We start from the raw sequence: 22,046 nt of genomic DNA on the forward strand, positions 1-22,046 counted from the left end.
AGTGACAGGACAAGGGGCAATGGGCACAAGTTGGAACACAGGAAGTTCCACCTAAACATGAGAAAAAACTCCTTTCCTGTGAGGGTGCCAGAGCAGTGGCACAGGCTGCCCAGGGAGGGTGTGGAGTCTCCTTCCCTGGAGACATTCAAAACCCGCCTGGACACGTTGGTGTGCCCCCTGCTCTGGGTGTCCCTGCTGAATCAGAGGGGTTGGACAAGATGATCTCCAGAGGTCCCTTCCGACCCCTGCCATTCTGTGATTCTGTGATTCAGGTGCACCCAACCTGGAGTGCACAGGGATGGGTAGGGCCAGGTCCCAACATGCTCTTAGGTGCTAATATTCATCTCACTCATCACCAGGGTATTTGAGCTTTCTCTCCTCCACAGTACTCATCCCCTGGTGCAGCAGGGAAGGGAGGGAGGGGAGAGGACAGTATTTTACAAATAGCCATGGCTTCATAGAGAGTCTAAGCCCCAGGTACCCCATGTGCTTATGTGGGATGTCTGTGGCGGACCCAGAACTGATCCTAGTCTGCCCTAGCCTACAGAAGCATCTTAACCCCTGGATCACCCTTCATCCTGAAACTCACATACCCCCTGGTGATGCACCGTTTACTGTTATGTTTCAGTATCAACATAAGTTGCAACCTTTCCGAAGTGCAGACACTTCTACAGAGACAAAACCACACACCTCCTCAGAATCAGGCGGCCTCCAGCTAGACACAAAATCTAAATCAGAAAGGTACAAAAAATCCCAAGCATTTCCCCAATGGCAACCAGATTCATCCACATATATTACTTTGCTATTGCCCTACTGCCCACAAAAATCCTGGCTTAAGTTTGTTTCTCTTAAAAGCATATTATTAAGTTCCAGCATCTCAACTCTGAAAACTCCTCCTAGAAACACACATGAGAGAACACAGAAATTTAGACTCTGGCCAAGGAGAGCCCATGGTGTAAATGCTTGCTGCCTCCCGGTGCTCCCATCAGTACTAAGCGATGCCAGTGATCTGATTTCCAGCCTCAGTGAGTGGGCAAGGAGAATGGAGCGGAGAGGCAGTCGTCGTCCTCTCTCACCATGGCTCAGCAGAGAGCCTGGGGCGTGCATGCTTCAGCCCTGTCCCTCCTCCACCCCAGGAACAGCACTGTACTTCTTGTTTCTCATTTGGAGCACACTGTAGACTGCTGGACTTTTTTGTACATGGCACTTATGTTACTGTTTCACAGGCTGGTCTCTGCCCAGAAATGAAACTGGAAGCACAAGTGCAGGGTTACTTGCTCTCAGGCAAACCACCACAACTCGCAGATTACTGCATGACAGCAGAGCTACAAAGCTGGGCTAATAATACATGCTGTCCCCACTGCACGACACGCCAGCTAGCACAGTGCAAGATAAATGGGTATTTCCTCTGATAGACACCAAAAGAAATCGTATTTCAGACAAGTCAAAACCATCCATTCTAGTGAAATGCCAAAACATCCCAGTTTGCAAGTTCCATCTCCTTACTGACAGCAGCGAAAGAAAACAGCTCAGATGTTGGTGGCACAAGTTCCCTTTTGCTGCTGGCGAGTTAAGAAAGCGTGTTCAAAACAGCAGTAAATAATCTGCCTAACAATTCAGAACTATCTGCAGCAGTTTTTGCCTCCGTTACAGTATTAATCTCCCTTGAGATCTTCCAATGGCATAGAGACTCATATGAAAAGCAGCAGTGCAAAACACCACATGGCACACAGTCAGCTTGTTTATCACATGGACTGCTCTCTGGAGCCGAAAGCCTGAAATGCATCAAGGGAAGACATTTGGGAAACAAGATCTCCAGCAGTTTCTGTATTCGCCTGATAGGAGCACACATAATATTACTGAATAAGGATAGATTAATAAACGCAGGGACTGCATTTGGATATGCCATAGGAAAGGTTGTATTCCCGACAAGTAGACATCTGGATTGATTCTAATGCCTGACAAGTCTCTGTTAAGGTCACAGAGTTAACCCACCTGCAAAAAAGAGCACATTCTCAGCAGTACCAAATGCAAAATATTTTTAGCTTGGATAGTTTTCTCTGTTGATGACAGCAGAGACAAAAACATACTTGGGATGATGCTGCACACAGACTCATGTGTATGCAACAGTTGTTCTTGGCAGTCCACAGCCCCAACCTACTCTCAAGCTACCAGAATTGAGGGTTAATAGTGCTGCTGCTGGAACACTGCAAGGGGGCAGAGGTGAAACCCAGAGTGTTTCTTGCTCCAGGGAAATTCTTGCCTTTATTACCGGTTAATGTCACAAAGAGAGGCCATTGCAATTTCAAATCCTCTATCTGTTCCCATGTGAGGTTTTTTTTCACCACTGCAACTGAAAACCATGTCGCCCTGTCACTGTTATTAAGCAGCATAGTGAACGCTAGAAAGCTGCCCTTGTGGAAATAACCTACACAAGACACCGCTAAAACCAGAGGGCTGGGCTCACCTCACCCAGCACTTGCTGTAGGCTGGAGTGCAATGGTCTTTCCAGGCTGCTTTCAAAAGATGGCAAGGCAGGGCAGTTTGGCCCACCCAAGGGTATGTTTAAAAGAGATGTGATGAAGGACCCATTGGAATTGCTCCTCTTGTTCTGACTGTAGATGGTTAGACTGACTCCACATCCAATTTTAAGACAGCTCAAGCTCAGTGAGGTGAACACCATCCAAAGTGATCACATTTGAAAAATACATTGACCCAAGTGCTGGAACATGTTAGTAACACCATATGGAAAATTTCTGCAAAAGGGTGACACCAGGTAAAACCAAACCCACTCACCACACCCACACATTCAAGCTCTTGATAAGCAAGAGCTTATCAACTCTTGCTAAATTTCAGACACCTTTCAAAGAAGAAAATTGAAATTTTGCAGCTCATCAACCTCAGAGATTAATTCAATTTTTAATTAAAAGTAGCATTTTCAGACTGAAATGGCCTTTATAATTTCCCTGTTGCACTCAGAGATGATGAGAAGTGAGGAACTTCCCTAACTACTGTTGCTACCAAACTCTGCTTTAAGGCACCCTGTACAAGAGCAATGTCAATACATGGACTCAGTCTTTAAACCTAGCAGAAGTTTTAGAAATACTTGAGTTCATATGAAGAAATATCAGCAGTAGCATTAACAACCATCACCCCAAAATTATTTTTAATCACTTCTTACTCCCTCTTTACTGTAATTATATGATCCTTCCTTTCCAATAATTGCATGTCATACTATGGAAGAATGACTTTTGATTAAGCAATCTCCTTCAGTAACTAATGGTAAGATTAAGATGGTTCTTCATTTAACATTAATGATGAATAAATCAATACATCTAGTAGCTAAAGATATTAGTTTCTTCATATTCAATTATTGTCCACAAAGATGCCTCAGGAGGGTTTCTGTACAAATATTGGGCAGTGCTGGGAAAGGGTTAATCATCTTTCATGAGTCGCTAAGCAACGGGATTCTGCTCTTATGGCATGTTTTGCCAGCCAGAGCTGTGGCGATGAGGCAACCTTTCTGCATCTTACCCAGAGAGTTTTTGGAAAACTTGTCTGCAAGAACAGCAAACCCCCTGGCTGCTCATAGACTTAAATTTTGCTCCTGACAGCTGTGCATTTTCAAATTGCTTTGGTACATTTAATTTTCTGTTCCAAAAGATACATTGTATTTTAATAAGATTTAAATTCTGGAAAAAAGGACTAACTAAAACGCAACTATAGCACTAAAACCAAATGAAGAAGCCCCAATATTCAGTGATATTCAATGCCCCACTACAAAGTCCCTTCATGAGATGTCTCAAACACAATCAATAAAAGCAAATTTAAAAGAGTGCAGAAATTCAGCAGCCAGGTTTGTACTTCAGGGATGGTCCTTTCTCCCTCCCAGAGGGGAAGGAAAGCTGCAAGGAAGGTACAGACAACTCCAGCCTGCTGCACTGGAGGTACAACCCAAACCACACCAAGACTGCATTAGTCATCAGGGGTTACTGAGGGCTGATAAGTCATAAATCAATCTCAGTTATTTGTGCTTATCTGACTGTACACATCTCTTAAACATCTTAATCAGGAGAGAAGGATGCATCCTATAATGAGCAAAGCCAAACAACAGGGATTAAAATATCCACAAGCTCCAGGGAAATACATTACCAACCTCTGAAACTTAATTTTCAGCGACTTGCTTCTGCAAAGACTTTAGGACCATTTAAACTTGCACATGGAACATCAGGATCATTTTGCACAGAGCACATGTAAATCAAGTACACATGTCAATCCTTGCTCAGCTTCAGTCGTTTAGTCTCAGCCAATCTCTATGAAACAACACAAATAAAATCTTTGCATTGCCAGCATTTTCTAGCAAAAACTACTAATCAGATTTAATGGAGCCAGGTTTTGCTTTGTTTTCCCCTAATTTCTTAGCTGTCTCACATAATGGGCCTACTTACAGTAATATTGTGCTCTGGATGTTTATTGCAGGGGGGACGTATCAACTTACTGGGTAAACAACAGTCTCAGCCCAAGCTCCTGGTTGCTGCCACCACCAGCCACAGCTGTGCAGTAGGTTAGACACAAACACCAGGAGTACAGGACTAGGAAGGCAACAGCTCTACAATAGCTCTGACTCTCTTTTTGTCACTTTGAATGTTCTCTAGATCTTAAAGTCAAAAGAAACTGTTCTGGACTAACAGTTGGGTTGATGAATACTGCCAAGTATAGGGAGGGAGTCAACAGCTCTTGTGGCTAGGATTGCTTTTACTTGGGAGCAGAAAGGACATCTATGTAAAGTAGGTCTCTGAATAACGAGTTTACCTCTGGCAGGTTGCTGTAAGCAGGTTGGGAGGTCCCCTTTGGAACTACTGGAATGAAATACCAGGTCTGAGTGAATGAATATTACATCATATCACATCGCTACATAATGATTACATTAGATAACCAAATCACAAGAAAAAGGATGAAAACATACGAATTTGGGGGGGTGGGGTGGCGTTGGCTAGCCTAAAGGTATTGAAAAAATAAGTGATGCATCTAGCTTCCCTTCAGCCTGTTAATGCTTCTGCTGGTATTTGTTCCCTGGGATTTATGATGAGGTTTAACCAACTGAGCCATTTTTGTCAGAATACTGGGATTTATGGTGTTAAATCAGTTTTCATCTCAAAAGAGAAAAATCTAAATTTCCTAAAACAGGATTACTTTAATACTGATAAAGCTCAAAAAAACTTTTGCGTAAAGAAAGAAAAAAAATGCTTAAAATAAAGTCAGGTGTTTGTTTCAGAAAGATCTGTATTTTGTAGTGAATTGGGTTTGCTTTAAAGCATCTTGGATCCTTGCCATGTGTGATCGCTTTACATGGGCCAGAAGGAGAGGCTGAGCAGGCTCAGTCCTAGGACCACGTCAGCTTCTGGACTTACAACTGGACCAGGGAGACTTGCAGGATGCAGTCAACGTGAGCAAAACCACACAGTAGAGACAAAGTTGTAGGGAGCAGACAGCACTTCTGGAAGCAGAACCAGCAGTTAAAAAGAAGAACACAAAGATATAGTTAGAAGGAAACCTGGGCAGAGGAAAGCTGACGGGCTGCCAAAGACCCAGGGTCAAGGTGTTTCAGGTGGCTATTCCTCCCCTGCACAGATGCATGAGCACAAAGACATGTAAACTATGGCTGGGCGCAGCCAGGAGACCTAGGTGAGGGTGCTTGCTTGACTGTACACTCTTGAACTTGGGACTTGACTTACTTGACTTACAAGACTGACAGTAATTAAAATCCAGATCTGACTTCTGGTGTGCTCTGGAAACAAGCCCAAGCTATGAAACAGAATTTCAGCTCTAGCTCAAATTTGAACAACTTTGAAGTCCTTGTTTTTCTGGTTCAGTCCTTTTCTAGTGACAAACTACCAGCCAAAACCTGTATGTTTTTAAGCCAGGCTTTCAAACACACTTGCTAAATCTCTACCTATACCAACACAGTTTATGGTGTTTTGGAGGGTGAGACAAACCCCCATGTCCTTACGCGCCTACTTCCACATATAAAGTTAGATAAAACACCAAGTGCCCAGGAATGCATTCAGACTTTTCCAGGTAGTTTTTAGCAATGAGAATGGACAGTGACTCAGTGACCAAGGAGAGGAAATGACTCATGAAGCAGCATCTCTCCTTACTGAGCTGCAGTGTCCTATGCTGAGCCAGGCCTCTGAATGCCAAAGGGATTGGATTATATTTCTGCTGTATTTTCTGAAAAGAGCTAATGAGATAAAGCTGGAGGGGAGAGCTCTGAATGCCACCCTTGGACAGGCAGGGCTCTTTGCAGGGTGCCAGGGGTAAATAGCCTACAGGAGTGATGTTCACTGCTGGTGCCACCCACTTTCTTAAAACTATAGAAAATAGATACGAAACAGGCCTCTGGAGGTCATATGGTCCTCCTCCCTCCTGCACAATATTATTCGAAATAATTAATTAATATAAACTAAATTACTTCTTTGGAACCAGGAGAAGCATGCAGACATCCTCAAAAAACCAGGAAATTTCAAATAACACTCTTGCATAAGGCATGTAGGTCACTCCTCCCTACACCCCCCTGCCCCAAGCATGTTGTAATACAGAGAAGAATGTGGGCCACAATCATTCCCTATATTCTGAAAAAATAATCAAAGCTGACAACAGCATGCATTTACTTGGGAACAGTAAATTAGACTTTCTGTGTCCAGTTAATTAACCTGTATTCTTTCTAGCCTCATTACCCATGCTTCACAGTCAATCTCATGTTTTAGCATCCAGATCAGATATGGTTTAGCTCGCATTTCCACAGAACCCAAGAAAACCTCTCTCCGCTGGGGGAGATAGCTCAGAATATATCCAGCTCTTCTTGCGCAGTTGCTTCCAGTCATCTTCCACAGAAAACCTTCCCCAGGAGGGATGAGGATAACCTGTCACCTGCCAGCTTAGTTTAGTTTAAAGGATGACTATTGAAGATAAAGAAAACTAGTAACTAAAAGTGCTGACTGATTTTTAGGAAAAAAGGTCGGTCATTTTTTCAGCAACTCTAAATTCTCCTAACCCTGTAATTTGCTACTATACTTATAAATCCACATATAGCTGATTTGATATTTATGTATAGTTAGGCTCCATTTAGCCAGGGAAATGCCACTACATGGAAGGAAGCCATCTGTTCCAAAACAATCAGGCTGACCTTGTTTACCAGGAGGCTGGGATCTAAAAGAAAGGCATGTCTTTGTCTCTCTGAGGAGACAAAGTGCCATGCTCTTGAAATGCAGAACAGCTTCACAGGGACGCTCAGAATCCCTGCTGCAATGCATGGGAAGGACGGTGCTCGTGACAGGCAAGATCAGGCTGCCAGAGCAGGGGGTACAACAGGTATTTCCATCCTTATAAGCATTGATTTGAGCCGTGACTGATTCTGAGGAAGCCTGCTAGCCACTTCTGAGAAGCAGGGAGTAGTTAATAACTGCACCAAATTCAGAACTACTATTCTGCCTTTGGTACCATACCTCAGAGAACAGCTTACAGCTGATGCGTTGGGAGTCATCTGATGTGTTGGCTTACATGGCACATACAGCCCTTTGTAAATCATGTAGTGTTGGATCAAGGATGGAAGCTAGAAAAGAAACTTATTCCTTACCTTAGAAGAAAACAAACCTATCCCTCAGGCATGGGAGAACAGGCATCTCTTTAAAGTTTTAAACTTTTAAAATGTAACTTTAGAAACTATTGTTTTTCTTATAAAAGAAATAAAGAACAGAAATATCACAAGCCAATCTTTGAGTGCTCTGTCAATAATTAATAATGACACATCTACTGTAATAGGCTATGGCATTACAAGAACTCCCTAATGCTTTGCCGTGTGAGTAAGACATTGACTGCTGCCCTGGGAGAGCCAGCAAGTTTGAGGAGTCTAGACGAGCTCTCCAGAGCATGTCCTTCTCTCAAGAGGCCAGAAATTTGATTATTTGATCAGCAACCAGTTGTGCTTTTTCCTACCCCACAACACTGTGATTGCTAACAAGCACCAAGGCAGGCAAGCAGACAGGCACGAGCTCCGATGAGAGAGCCTGAGGGAGCGAATACCCACCCTTTAATGGCAAAGGGCTGATACTGCCCCTAGACACTGGCCTGAGACCACAGTTTATGTCAAAACCCACTGGACAGTTTCTGGTTACTGCTGACCTTGTGCTAGTTTTGGCTGGGATACAGTTAATTTTCTCCACAGTAGCTAGTACGGGGCTGTGTTTTAGATTTGTGCTGAAAACAGTGTTGATAATACAGGGATGTTTTTGTTACTGCTGGGCAGCGTTTGCACAGAGTCAAGGCCTTCCTTGCCTCACCCCACCCCACCAGCGAGCGCGAGGAGCCGGGACAGCTGATCCCAACTGACCAAAGGGATATTCCATACCATATGACATCATGCTCAGCATATAGAGCTGGGAGAAGAAGGAGGAGGAAGAGGGGGGGACATTGGGAGTGATGGTGTTTGTCTTCCCAAGTAACCGTTACGCATGATGGAGCCCTGCTTTCCTGGAGATGGCTGAACACCTGCCTGCCCATGGGAAGGAGTGAATGAATTCCCTGTTTCGCTTTGCTTCTGCGCGCAGCTTTTGCTTTACCTATTAAACTGCCTTTATCTCAACCCATGAGTTTCCTCACTTTTACTCTTCCAATTCTCTCCCCCGTCCCACTGGAGAGGATGGGACAAGCAGCTGCGTGGTGCTTACGTTGCTGGCTGGGGTTAAACCATGACAGACCTAGGCTGATGAAAGGTTCCAGAGCCCATCGTTTATTTGCAGATGGTTTTGGTCCCATGTGTTAATCTTTCTCCAATTATTATTTTTCTAGACAAACTCACACTTTTTTGTTGGGTATAGAGAGCAAGAGATTAAATGGCTGACTGAATCAGTTATTCTTAAAAAAACCTCTACTTGTTTTGCAATTAGGAGAAAAAAGAGTAGCTAGAGAATAGGGAAAATTTTCAAACTTGTTTTTAAATCTGCCAATCCTTCCCACAGAGAACGCCTCCAGCTGTAGAAATGCCAGAGCACGGGCCGTCAGCTGTCTTCATCCACATGGCAAGGGCTCCAGGAGAGGGAGATCAGAGGCTCCCAGGTGCTCAGGATTATGTGCAGACTTAGGCTTTGGTTTCCCAGAAGATTTCTTGTTGCTGATTGCTTCTCAGTTTTATAATACAACTCACACGGCCAATTTCTCTGGGTGGCTTTTAATAACCTCACCAGGCTTTATTGCTTTCTTGCATCCGTATCTTTCCGGAAATCCTTTTCTTTTTTAATACAATATTTGACTACACAATGCATCTGATTTCTCAGGGAACAATAACTCTTCAGGAGGACCCTTTTTAATGAGCAACCGAAAAAAAAATCTTTTGTAGAATCAACATTTCACAAGGCCTCAGAAACATTTTTAACTGCTTTCCTCCTTTTGATTTTGTTTTATTCTCTTACTTCATAAGTTCCTGTTTGATTTCCTCTATTTTCAATATTCCTCAACTTTTCAATAGCAACTTTTCTCTGAAAGATGACCTTCCTTATTATTGTATGCCATACAAAATATGCTCCATCTGCAAGCAACACAATTTGCTTTGCTTTGCTGATACCTTTTTCCCTGCCAGTATAAATAACCATCCTAAGCTGTGATATTCAAACTGGGATCTATCCCACATCCCAGACTCAGTGGCTCATGACACTGAAGAATTCAAATCTCATAATGTCTGGAGTTATTAGTAAAGCTAGGTATACTTATAATGTCATTAACTTATTAGAATCACAGCTTTCAATATTTAAGTTTCTCCAGACCTTAAAATAAATAGGAACTCAAACACAGGAATCTCAAAGGCTCAGAAGGTGGACGTCAAACAAGACAAGCTCCAGGAAGGATGTGCCACAGGACCAAAGTTACAAATCAGCCATCCTTGGTCATCCTTTTTCTCAGGTTGTGATTCTATGGGAAAGACAGACACTTGATTCATGATCTGTGATCACTTGGGACAGGTTTTATACAGAATCTCTCACTGTCAATACCTGTAAATGGAGCTCTACCACTGAGAAAATCAATGCAAACCCCATTTCCTTCTGATCACACCTTCCATGGGTTTGCATGGACAACACTACCCAGTACAGCATGGCAATGATCTGAAAAGCTAGGTACAACCCACCTCACTTACAACTTCTTCAGTGCTTTTGTTCTGCCATGCGAAGTCCAAAATTTTCCCTCCCATGTCCCCTGGTAGATACCAAGTCACACTGGTGAAAAGCGCACAGCATTACTAGTTTTCCCATCCTGCTCTCCCACTTCAGTCCCCATTTGTTGCTAGTCTCCTGTGCTGTGTGATGATCCTGGTACACCCAACGTTCCCTCATTTACTTACAGACAGCACACAAACCTTAACAACTCCAATTCACCACACTGACACGTCAGCTATCTTGATCCCAGCACCTACTACTTCTCAGGCTCATCTCTGGTGGTCTTGGGAAAAAGCCAGTCCAGTCATCCTCCGAACTCAGCAGGGACCTCCTGCTTTCTCCCCCAGTGCCAATTCGTACAGGTCTGCAGAAAAGCCTGTCCATTGTTCCTCTGGCCTTCATTTCTCTCTACTTCTGCTGCTCTTCAGAAGAGCTACAGCTCAGCTGATTATTTAGCCCACCGCTCTCCCCATCCTTCTGGCTCTGGTTTCCTGCTCAGGACAGCCAGCTTGTGGCTGGCATCCCCGATTTCAACCCATTCCAATGAAACCCCCTGCTCCCCCCATAAGATTTCACATATCACTTCTGCTGGTCCTTCACTGTCCCCCCTAAACATCTAAATAGCCACTGCACTCTCCTACCCCACCAGGAGGCACGTACCTGCTCAGGGAGTGAGGCCAACTTTCTGAGAGGGTCCAGACTGGCCATCGTATCTGCAAACTGAGAAGTGGGCTCTGGAATCATCTCATTACAGAAACGGCAAATCATCAACTATTGCATTTCTAGGGCAACTCTTCCTCAGTGATACTATCTGGTTTCATCTATCAACATTTTTTCCATCTATCAAGAGTAGTGCAGTCCATTGAATAAGTGCATTTTACTGTGGTAAGAAGCTGTAGAATTTGGGGCTAACGTGGGTATGGAAGAGTTGATACGATCAATTAACTTTTCTACTGATCAATTCAGGAAGGTAAACCCACAGTAAATTGGCCACAATGGTAAAAGAAGAAAAACATATTAAATTTTCAACAAATTATTTAAAAGTTTGCTCTTTCAATGGCTATAGCTAATTAGGTTCTGCCTACACATTGGTGGGATATCATAAATCCATGACAACAATGCTCAAAGACAGAAAGGTTCTTCAGACTCCAATGTTTTCATAGTGTCGGGTTTGTTTTCATTATTCCTATGTTAGACAGAATAACAACTTTCTACTCACATCATATAGATAATTAAAGTAAATGTTTGTCAGCAATCCTACTCCCCTAATGGTCCCAATGGTCCCAGCAGTCCAACTGTGTAGGTGAAGCTAAATCTAACATTTTGTCAAAGCCAAGTGGCATGATTCTGTTGTAAAGCAGCTTCAACTGACCACTTAGGGGATGGGCTTGCTTTGGGAGTAAAACTGCCCATCTGATTCTACTTCTGGGTAAAAGGCAGCAGCTCTTGCCTGGTCTAAGACACTCGGAACAACCTAGAAGAGGAAGAGTTGAGCAGTGAATAATTAACTATGTATGAATTTATTCAGTTTGGACCCTCACTGAAATAACAGTCTTACTCATCCAAAGCAGAATCTAATGAACTCTCTGATCATTGCAGGTTGGCAACTTAAGTTTGAAGCTCATCACAACAAGGATGACAGCAACATATCTTGCCAAGATCTGATCCAGCATTAACTCAAAATGATGGAGTCATCCTCAGAAGGAAGGTGTTTATGAGCCGGAGAACCATCAGTGAACAAACCTGGAAAACTCTGCTTCCGTTGAGAATACATGACTTCAGCCTATGATGTACGCCAGATCTTCATCCTTTCAGTAAAATCTGTGTCTTGCCCCATTAAGGGCATTTGCTTCCCCAAGAACTCTCTTCTAGAAAACATGGGTATGGTTGAAGTGGTTGCAGCAAGTGAGATGTAGCTGACAGAGCTATATTACATAAGCTTTGCATGAAATCATTAATTCATGTATATGCTGGACTGACACCAATGACTATCCAAAAGCTATTTACAGTGATATCAATAAATTGGTGAGATCATTGTCTTCCTCCCTCACTTCCCAATACCTGGACTCTAGCAGATCCAGGTAAATCAACTGAGTCTTCATAATGAAAACAGAAATTTAATTATTCACAAGCATTCCCCTTGAGCTTTCTCTGGGCTTTTTGTGAATGATCAACAGAGCAGCTGCTCCAGACAGCACTCTCAATCCCTGCTTGCTGGCCTGTTAAAAGCAGTGACTCATCAGCACATGACGTCAAACCCTCCTCTCCTCTGAAATGGCAGGAAGGAGGTTTCATTAAAAAGATAAAAAAAGGTATCAACAAAACAGCCTGAACTTCCTCCCAAACACACGGGGTTTGGTCAGGGGTCATCTCTGCTGCCGCTGCCTGAAGAGCTACACCCTGTGTATGCACCAACGGCTCCTTCAAAGGGTAAAATTTCTGTTTAATACTGAAAACATAAAACATACTCCCTCAGGTAAGCTGATTTATTAGATGCTGACTCAAAAACCAGACCAAAAACCCAGTATTAGGCTTTTTGGTAAGCCCTGCTTGCACATCTCGCAGGAACGCTTCCCCGCTCAGCAGAAGCAGAGCGGCGAAGCGTTGGCTCTCCCCGCCTTCACAGCGAGGTGGGAGCACTTGCACTAGATGTTTACACAATCCAAAGCAGCTGTTAAGCAGTCCTTGAAGCTGCCCAAATAACACTTCCCAGTAACACCTGATAAGGGTGCCCAAACAGACATTGAGAGAAGCATCAAGAAGTAGGGTGCTGCCAAATTCAAGACCCTCCCTTGCCTCCACGCCTGCTAAGGTTGCGCTGAAATATGCAGACATGAAAAAAAGTATATGTGAATGCAGCCACGATTTGCTATCTTTGTGAAGAAACCTGGCCCAGTGCCATGAAAGTTAGAAGCAGAAGTAATCTAGAAGGGGCTGTTTCTCTGTAGTTAAAATTGAGATTTTTTTACTCTAGATGGTGAGTCCTTCTGTCACATGGACAATGGCATCTTACCCAGAAAATCTGCAAAGCAACAGAGAGGGGAACAAGCAGGGTAATTTGGGATTTAGCTGTTACATGAGATTAATTACAACATCTGTGATATTTTATTTTCTCTGCTAGCTTTAGGCTTCAAAGCCAAGCCTCAGTCTCCTCCGAGACCAGCTCCCGTGGCAGCACATCCCAGACAGCAGCTGCTTGCTCTTCAGCTGCAAACGGCCGTGGCAGGGGACAGGAGATATATTTAGCTCCATTCCCGGCTGCCTGGAGGGCAGCATCGCTTACAGCCCGCGACTCCCGTCTTCCCCCAGCATGATGCTGGAAGCAGAAATACTGCCGTTAGCTCAATCTCTTCACAAAAGTCAGTCAATTATGGAGTAAAGCGGAGGTTTGGAAAGAGCATGGCATTGTGGGGGCTGTCTGCGCACACAGGGTTTGTGCCAGAGCTGGAAAATTCTGCTGGAGCGTGGCTGTGTTCCCACCTGCACTCCTTCCCCTCCTTAATGTAGGTCAGGCCACAGATACGAAAGCCCAAGGGTGACTGAAATGACTGACCAAACTTAGAGAACATAAAAGGTGCTGGATATTCAATAAGTGCAAGAAAAAGTGTTACACACAGGCCAAGAGTTGCCATGACACAAACCTCTGCCCAAGACACTTTTCCATTAAAAAAAAATAATCAACATTATCTTTACGTCCCTTTGCACAGATGGGCTTACCTTCCGGCTTTTAGCTCTGTTAGTATTCTTACCCTTGACTCGGTTTGACTGCTTATTTTTCTATGGGGTCTCTGTCTATGTGCAGTCCAAGTCAGAATTTGTTTTCTCACATAGATATGCAGAGAGAGATGGAAAGTTCACAGCTAAAATGGCCCCTGGGTGTCTGAGTTAACTCCGGACTGCAGAGCACTCCAAAATAGAAGTGAAAATACTCCTATTACTTAACTTTCTAGAATCGATTAGCAATGAAGTGCTAACGGACTTGAATTTTGCACATGCCTCATAATCTCAAGAGTAGACCCTAAATAACATTTCAACTTGAAAAAAGTAGCTAGATGCCATCTTATCTAGTGGCAGCAAGGCACTACACAAAGCACCGCTGTACTGCAAAATTCATCCGAGCTAGACCGAGTGCTGTAATTACTTAAAAAGGAGAACCAGGGATACAATACCAGAAATGTGGGCATTCTTCAAACAAGGCTTTCCAAAAGACTTTGCATTTTTGACAGAAACAAACAAAGAAAGGAGAAGAGAGGAAAAGGTCAAAGAAGTGCTGGCAGCAGGAGCTGAGGGCTGAGCAGGGTACGGCTCCTGGGCTCCGCTGTTCTGCCTTCTCTGGTGAGACAGACCCTTTTTTTCCCCTCCATAGAAAGTCAGTTAAAAGCGAGTAGAGAAAGGAAGAGACAGGAGGCAAAGGGAGTTTATGCAAGAGCAGAGAGCAGGAACAGGAAAGGAAGGAAAACAAGGTTGGAGAAAATAGGGGAGGGTTGTAAAAAAGTGGTAATGAAAGTAGCGGGGTGGTGGTGGTGGGTGGGCAGCCCATGCAAATATGGAAAGCAGGAGGAGTTGAAAGCTGTGGATAACACTACTGAAACAATTCCTCTCCAAATGTTGTGGAGACTGCATCTGGAAGGTCCTCTTTCTTAGTCTTCCCTCTTGCAAAAAATCTTTCCCTCCCATAGGGTGGCTTACCCTGTCTTTGCCCTGCTCCCGCAGGGATGCTGGCAGTGGGAGAGGCTGCCATCACTCCTGCCACCAGCTGGCACCAAGGACTTATCTAATGCTCTTGGCAGCCATCCCTGACTAAGAGATTTGCTTCCCCAAGCTGTGCAAAGGGGAAGCCGCATGCCAGAGCCCTGGAGGACCTCCCTTCTTCTCCTGGCCAGGATCACCTTGGAGCAGAAAGGGAACAGTAAGCACTTTCACTCCTGTTTACTTGTGCCATAGTATTACTGCTTGGCCTCATATATACAACCTTCTGCAGCTGTAGAAAGTAAAGATTTAAAAAACTGACAAAAAAACAAACCCGCCTCAACAGCCACATATTTGCCATCAGTACCTTCTTATGAGCAAATATGGCCCTTGTAGCTTCATTAAGGAAAGAAAGAAAGAAAACTGAGGCTCTCATCCCTCTCTGAGCACCCCTTTGCTTTTCAGTTAGTTTTCCCTTTTACCCAAGCAATCTGCAAATATTCGGGGTCTCAGATTTCTCCTATTCTTTAGGAGAAAACTGGATGCTCCAGCTTGGCTATAATATTTGGGGCAACCTTACTAGCACAGGAGGCAAAGGCTGCTCTGCTTGTTAGCACCTGCCAGGATGAGCCACCCAACAACAAACCCTGTGTCTCCCAGCCCGATCTTCCCGGTGCCCCAAAGGATTCGGTCTCCCATTTCTTCTGGAAGCCATCACAGTGGCTGGGGGCACTGCCTGGGTGCTTATCCACTGAATGCGACTAACCCGACCACAACGCTCTCAGAGATCAGCTGTGTAAGTGTGCTCTTAGCCCCTCCCATGCAGCGGAACACTAACAATTTAGAGTAAAAGCATTTTGATATATTTTTTCAAAGCTGAGACCTACATGGAGCTTGTCCACGTCTCATTAAACCGCATGTCTGAGCTTCGGCCCAGCCCTCACTGCATTGCAAAAACCACAGCAAGTTAGACCTGAAGCTTCTGCACTTCCTAGAGCACCCTGGTGGGGTGTTCTGCGGGCCCTGCAGCGCAGCGGGGGAGCGCAGGGGTGAAGGACGAGCACAAGCGACTTCTGCCCAGGCGGCCGGGCAGCAAATTGACCCTGCACTGCGTTTTCAGGGTCTGTTGCAGGCTGTGCACCTTGCCTTCAGAAAAGACATGGTAATATGAAGGCAGCTCCTATCCCTCCCCTCAGGCACCAGGCTGAGCCCCGGCCCTGCCCGCAGGGACAGCTGTGCCCACTTCAGCATGGCTGAAGCACATTACCAGCAGCCCCAGCCCTGCCTCCTGACCCCAGCAGAGAAGCCAGCAAGGCAGAAATCACCCCTTTTATAATATCTCACCTCACTGTTTGCCTTAGTTTCAGAACATACCCAGTTTCGTATTCTAAGTTTCAACCCCCTCCAGAAGAGCCCTGCGTGTCAGTGAGCCGCTTTCCAGCTGCAAATGATGTGCAGGAACCTCCCACCCGCAGCCATCACCTGTTGGATGGTCAGCAAACTTTATTTCTCATTTATTTTAAAGCACGACTCGCAAGTTGTAATAGTGAAGAGAACTCCCCTTTCCTACATCTTAGAAGAAATAGCTGTTTCCACAGTTCTAAGCCAGCAAAGTAGGGGGATTTCTTTAGACTTCAAAAATTCAAGTGGCCCCATTAAAGCCGTCTGAGCTTTCTTAAATGCTTGTAACAGAGGACTCCTGAAAGTACTTTGCTGAATCCAGGCCTCATGCACAGTTTTTATGAGTAGTTACAGAGTGGAAGAAGATAGGAGAAAGAGAAAGGAATTGTGCTTCTGATTTTCATCAATATAGTTGTTATTTAAATTTTCTGACCAGCTACCAGCGAGCCACAACTGAATATGGTTCACACAACAGAATCAAGGTTAAAGCCATCCAATATTGAGGGCACAGCTATGCTTGTACTCCACTGCTCCCCGAGCATTACCTGGGAGTTAGACAGCAAAACAGAACCCCTTAAAACACTGCTGCAAAAAGGAAGGTAATAAAGGGATTTCTGTACCTATGCTTGATATCACAAGTAGTACTGGGTTTACGTTGCAGTCAGGAAGAGCATTTCAACTGACAGGGGGAGTTTAGTTTCAGGGCAGACCGTCCCATTTGGGATCTCTACCACAGGCTGATTTGAAGAAGGCAGAAAAACCACTTAGACCCGATACGTGTGCAGCTGACCTTGCCTGGGACTGAAGAATGAATAAGACAATTTCTTGAGGTGCTAGGCTTTCCACTTTTATGCCAGACTTAAACATAAATGTTAGAATCTATATTACTGCATAACATTGTCGGCATATTATTTTCATCAGCAGCCAGGACTGTCACACTAAATGTTGTGTTCTTCCCCATATTAACCCAACCAAAATGAACCAATGTTTGATGCCCTCTGCAGTGCCTTTTTTTTTGCCAGCAAAATATTCTTGTCATTGCCAATACACTGTGTCAGTCTTTGCCAAACAAGGACTACCCAAGCCAGTTTTCTCACTGAGAACAAGGACCACCTTGTCACTGACAACATACACGAGAAAAAATCCTCTTTCCCCCCAAATGCAGCTGTCAGCTTACAAAGCCAGCCAGTTCTTTGTTCTTTTTCCTGGAATATTTGTTTCTTACCACGTTGTCAAATTGTTCTTTCAGAGCTGTTATCCAGCATAATACTCACCTAGAACCACATCCCAAGCCCCCCTGAGAAATAAAAAATAACACATTCTTTCACCTGAAACTTTTGTGAAGATGTTCCTCTGTGATTTGTTGTTGGTGGTTCCGCTCAGCTAGGGCTGACTTCTCCCTGTTAGCTTCCAGAAGGACCCTGAATCCACAAGGCTGGGAGACTTACACAGCTGCTGACAATTTATTCATGCAAGATCCTAGTCCGGAGGGCAGCCAAAATCCGCAGCAAGCTGTAATGAATGTCACCCTGTGTAACTAGGGGTTCTACGTTCAGCATTGCTTTTCACAACAGACTCACAAAATTCCCCTTTGCAGGAAAAAACCATCAGCACTGTATTCTCCATTGCAGAATCTGGTGTGTAACGATACATACTGGGTTTGGAGCAGGAAGCTCCAGAAGAGAGAATTCTCAATGGGAATTTTAAAAGGAGGTGACAGAAGGCTAAAATAAACGTTAAGATCCCTTCTGTATGTTCCCCCTGGCAAGTTTCCTTTCAGCATTAGAGACCAGCAATCTTAGAGGGGTAACTGGATTTTTCCATATGGATATGTACACAGGAATGTTCCCTACCTCATATACCTGGACCATCTTTAAAATGTACAACTACAGCCAAAGGCAAAAACCCTCAGCTAAACTCCTAGCTACCCCCCGGCTTACTGGGACATTCCAGACCAGCCACAAGTTTGTTTTCAGTGTGTCCTTTCCACAAAAGTTGAACAAATTTTGTAGTGTACTGGTAAAGAGGAATGCAAATAAGATGCTATTTGTTTCTATATGGCCAAAGGATTATCTTTAACTATTTTATTGCATTCTTTTTATGAAAACATGTGGTTACAAGAGCTGTTAAATAAGTAAATTAAAAGACAAGGTTAAGTAGACTAGACAACAGAACTTGAAATAACGATAATTTATGATAATGTACATTGCTGGTCTTCCTTAGGGTTCGCTGAACAACAATTTCAAGAATAGCTTCTTCCTTCCCCTTAGCCTGGGTCTCATTAGTCATGTTCCGAGGCAACAGGTTTCCATGACAGCGAACATTAAGTCTCTTGCAGCACAGCCCGTTATTTCTGCTGTAAACACTAAGCTTTCACTACTATACTTCAACCTAGACCAGCTACCTTCGTGAACAAAAATCTCTGAAAAATCCTAACAAACATTTAAATCAACAGCTATGTTTTATTTGTACTATGATCTTGTCAGGGAACACGCATGCTATTTAATTCAGTAGCAATGTCGTCAAATTCCCCATCAAGATGCTTTTAACCTGGTCTGAGCTCACAAGTTCTTGGCAGCCGTCAAACAAAAATATAATGATGTAAGATGATGATGCAGACTCCATGGTCATAAAGGCAACGGAGACAGTTACTGAAAATCCCACCATAGGGATTAGCTGCAGAACTGAGACCTTTGTATTTAGTCATTTTAGGCAGGGTGAGAGCAACGTCCCCCTCACAGAGGAGCTGTGCTAACAAATATTTTCACACGCATTTTCAGTGGAGTAGAACATCATGGGCAGGCACGGATAGGGGTTTTCTCTCTCTATGAACTCTATTGAGCCTTGTTATTTTAAGGGGACTGTTGACTGAACATCTCTGGGTACCTTTGAAAGCCTCACTCACGCTGTTAAACTCTTCTAATCTTTCCTTATAAACCGGTCCCTCCTGACTGGTAATGTACCGTTACTGCATGCTGTATTAGTCCAGCGCAGCACAGTGCTAAGCAGAGGATAAAAACTGTTATCTCTTAGAAGGACTGTAAAATATATGAAAAAAATACTAATTCATCCTTTCATAAATACAGCATTACTCTGTCCAACATAAATTGAGATAATACCTAAACTTTACAATAAGTTTCCCACCTGGGTTTCTGTAAGCACAGGGGTTTTTTTGTGAGAGCAGCTAGGGGTAGGTGTTGAAGAGTCACTTCCAGTGGCTTTTTGTTAAACAAAGGCTGATAGGAGGTAATCTAAATGTCAATTTTCCTACAGTTATTTGTAAGAGTTGACAGATTTCAATGAGCCACAACACTCAGCAATGCATAATGAAAAAAGAAACAAACTATAAGAATTCATGAATCCTGTGAGATCCTGCCACTCTTGCCTCTCACTCATGATTTGTCATACTTTTAATATTCCTTTTGACGTTATTACACTTATTTTTATCCCAGTCTAATGTTTGCCTCTCTTTTTAATTGCCATGTATGTTCAAAGATGTCACAAAATTCATGAGTTGCAAATAGCTGCGTGACAGAGAACCAGCCCTGTCACAACTGGTAAGCAGTTAGATCACAGTAAGAATCCTCCAGGCAGAGATGCTAATAAGAAAATCAAGAAGCTTTTTGTTAGATGCAGCTGGTGAAAGCAAGGAGGGGAATCTAGGCTAGCAACATGACCATGATTAATGGTTATTTTAGTAAGTGCAATTTTGCAAACTAGGACATATGTGCTTGAAGCTTGTCAGCAAGGTGAGAGTTTAGATAACCGCAAAAGATGTTAGCGAGATTGGGAAAACTGCAAAGGAACCTGCTTTCTAATACTTTTTTTTTTTTTTTTTTGATAATAATTTCATAAAGTAATCTCAGAAAACTTTACCTTGAGCACTTCTTAGAATAGTCGGGCAGGTTGGAAAGAGAAACATCAACAGCAAACACAAATGAAATGGGCAATGATTCAGAGAGATTTGTGAATATATATAAAGATATGTGTATCTCCTGCTTTAAGAAAAATCAAAGAACTAAGATACCAAGAGAGACATAACTCTTCTGATGAGCTGTACTCCACAGTGCACTAATCTGCATAGAGTCCTGTTGGATGCCAGATGGAGGCACAGGCATTGTGACACAGTGACCTAAAGGTAGCCTGACAATAACTGGGCTTCATTTGGGCTTTCTCCCTTTGAAGAAAGAGTTGGGTTGAGCCGAATGCCATTATAACACCACTTAGGTGAGTGACCCCTTTCTCACTGAAGGTTGTAAAAAGTATAAATACAAGTTTTATGTTTCAAACCAATCTGTTCTTAAATAGGCTGTACATACAGACTGACGCTTGCAAAAGTCATTAAGCAACACTCACCTGCTTACTTTGTGTAGCCCATCAATAGGCAAAAGCAACAGGAATCTGTAGATGCTTCTTAGAGCACAAATATAATTTAGCAGTTCTTTAGAGTGCTTAACAAATACCTTCCATCCAGCTTTGTAGCACAAAGGCAGTTGGCACAACAGGCACACCATATTCCAATGACCTTTTGCACTAGGACAAGGAAACCATGCTAATTCCTTCACAGTACTCAGGTTGACGCTGGATACATCAGTTTGGCAATGCTATTTATCTCAGATGCTATATTGATATGGCTGGCATAAGTACCCCTAGCTAATGTATTTTTTTTCCATAAGGAATTCTTCATTTGAAATGAGAGATAAAGAAGTCCTGCAGCTCTTCTTCGAATGACTGAAAAGACAGGCTTATAATAGCCTTATTCATACCAAGAAATCTTCTTTTAGATCCTATTTTGATATATTCCAGAATTCAAGCAACATGGCAGTTATAAGAGTCAGAGAATCACAGCATGGCTCCAAAAACGAGTAAAAGCAAACGAAAATACTGATGAGTTCACTGAATAGAAGTCACTTATAAAAGTAAAGAGCAGAAAGAGCCTCTTTGCACATTCTGAAGTGGCTTCTTAATCAATTAAACACTCTAAAAAAACTTCATTTCAAACCATGAGAAAATAATATACAACTCATACAATTTCATTAATTTACTATTAAATTGAATGCCTTCAGAGCTATTAAAAGCCCTTCAGCAATTTCACTCTTTTTTCAATGCTGAAAGTATGCCTTTGACATCAATACAGAGAAAGCAGATGGATAAAGTAAATATAAAAAGAGCAGCATGACGCTGTGAAACAGCTTGTCACAGGTTTACTAACAGACTAGATAACGCAGGCAGAAAAGTTGGTTGACAATTAGCAAAGTTGTCATGTTGTGTCAAAGTGCTCCCACCCTCCAAATAAACCCCCCAAAACCCTCCCCAGGAAGATACAAACAGGCTGGGAAGAAAGGAGCAATGAAAAAAAATTAGAATAAACATGAAAGACATTTAAAGATTAGAAAAATCCCTGAAGGAAAATACTGACTGTACACCGCAGAAATCAAAGAAAATGTATGTTGAAGGGAAATGTGAATCAATGCTCAGACCATTCTGGCGTATCTGTCTGATAACTTACCTAATTTTTGTATAGGATAATTTCATGATTTGACAGAGACAAAACATCTGTGAGTTATGAGCTAAGATAAACAGAATGTCTCTGAGCTTTCAATTCTGATAAAGGAGGAAATAATCCCTCTAAGGAAGCCAGTTCGATCTAGAGTGCAAATTGCACTGACAGAGGCGAGGCAAGTTAACACACCTGGCTCCCTGCACACAGCTACAATGTTTTATAACACACAGTAAGATGCACAGCCCAGC

The 22,046-nt window shown here is 43.2% G+C and overlaps 1 protein-coding gene across 1 annotated transcript in view; it reads right to left on the reverse strand.

Moving 5' to 3' along the window:
• The window catches only part of SCG2 (secretogranin II), a 40,432-nt gene extending 22,729 nt beyond the window's left edge, over positions 1 to 17,703 (reverse strand). Inside the window, exon 1 of the mRNA XM_064457370.1 lies at positions 17,624 to 17,703. The gene's annotated coding sequence lies outside the window, so the exon portion shown is untranslated. The remainder of the gene's footprint in view (positions 1 to 17,623) is intronic.
• Positions 17,704 to 22,046: the final 4,343 nt, after the last annotated feature.

This window comes from Phalacrocorax carbo, chromosome 7 (assembly GCF_963921805.1).
Source record: "Phalacrocorax carbo chromosome 7, bPhaCar2.1, whole genome shotgun sequence".
Taxonomy (NCBI): Eukaryota; Metazoa; Chordata; class Aves; order Suliformes; family Phalacrocoracidae; genus Phalacrocorax; species Phalacrocorax carbo.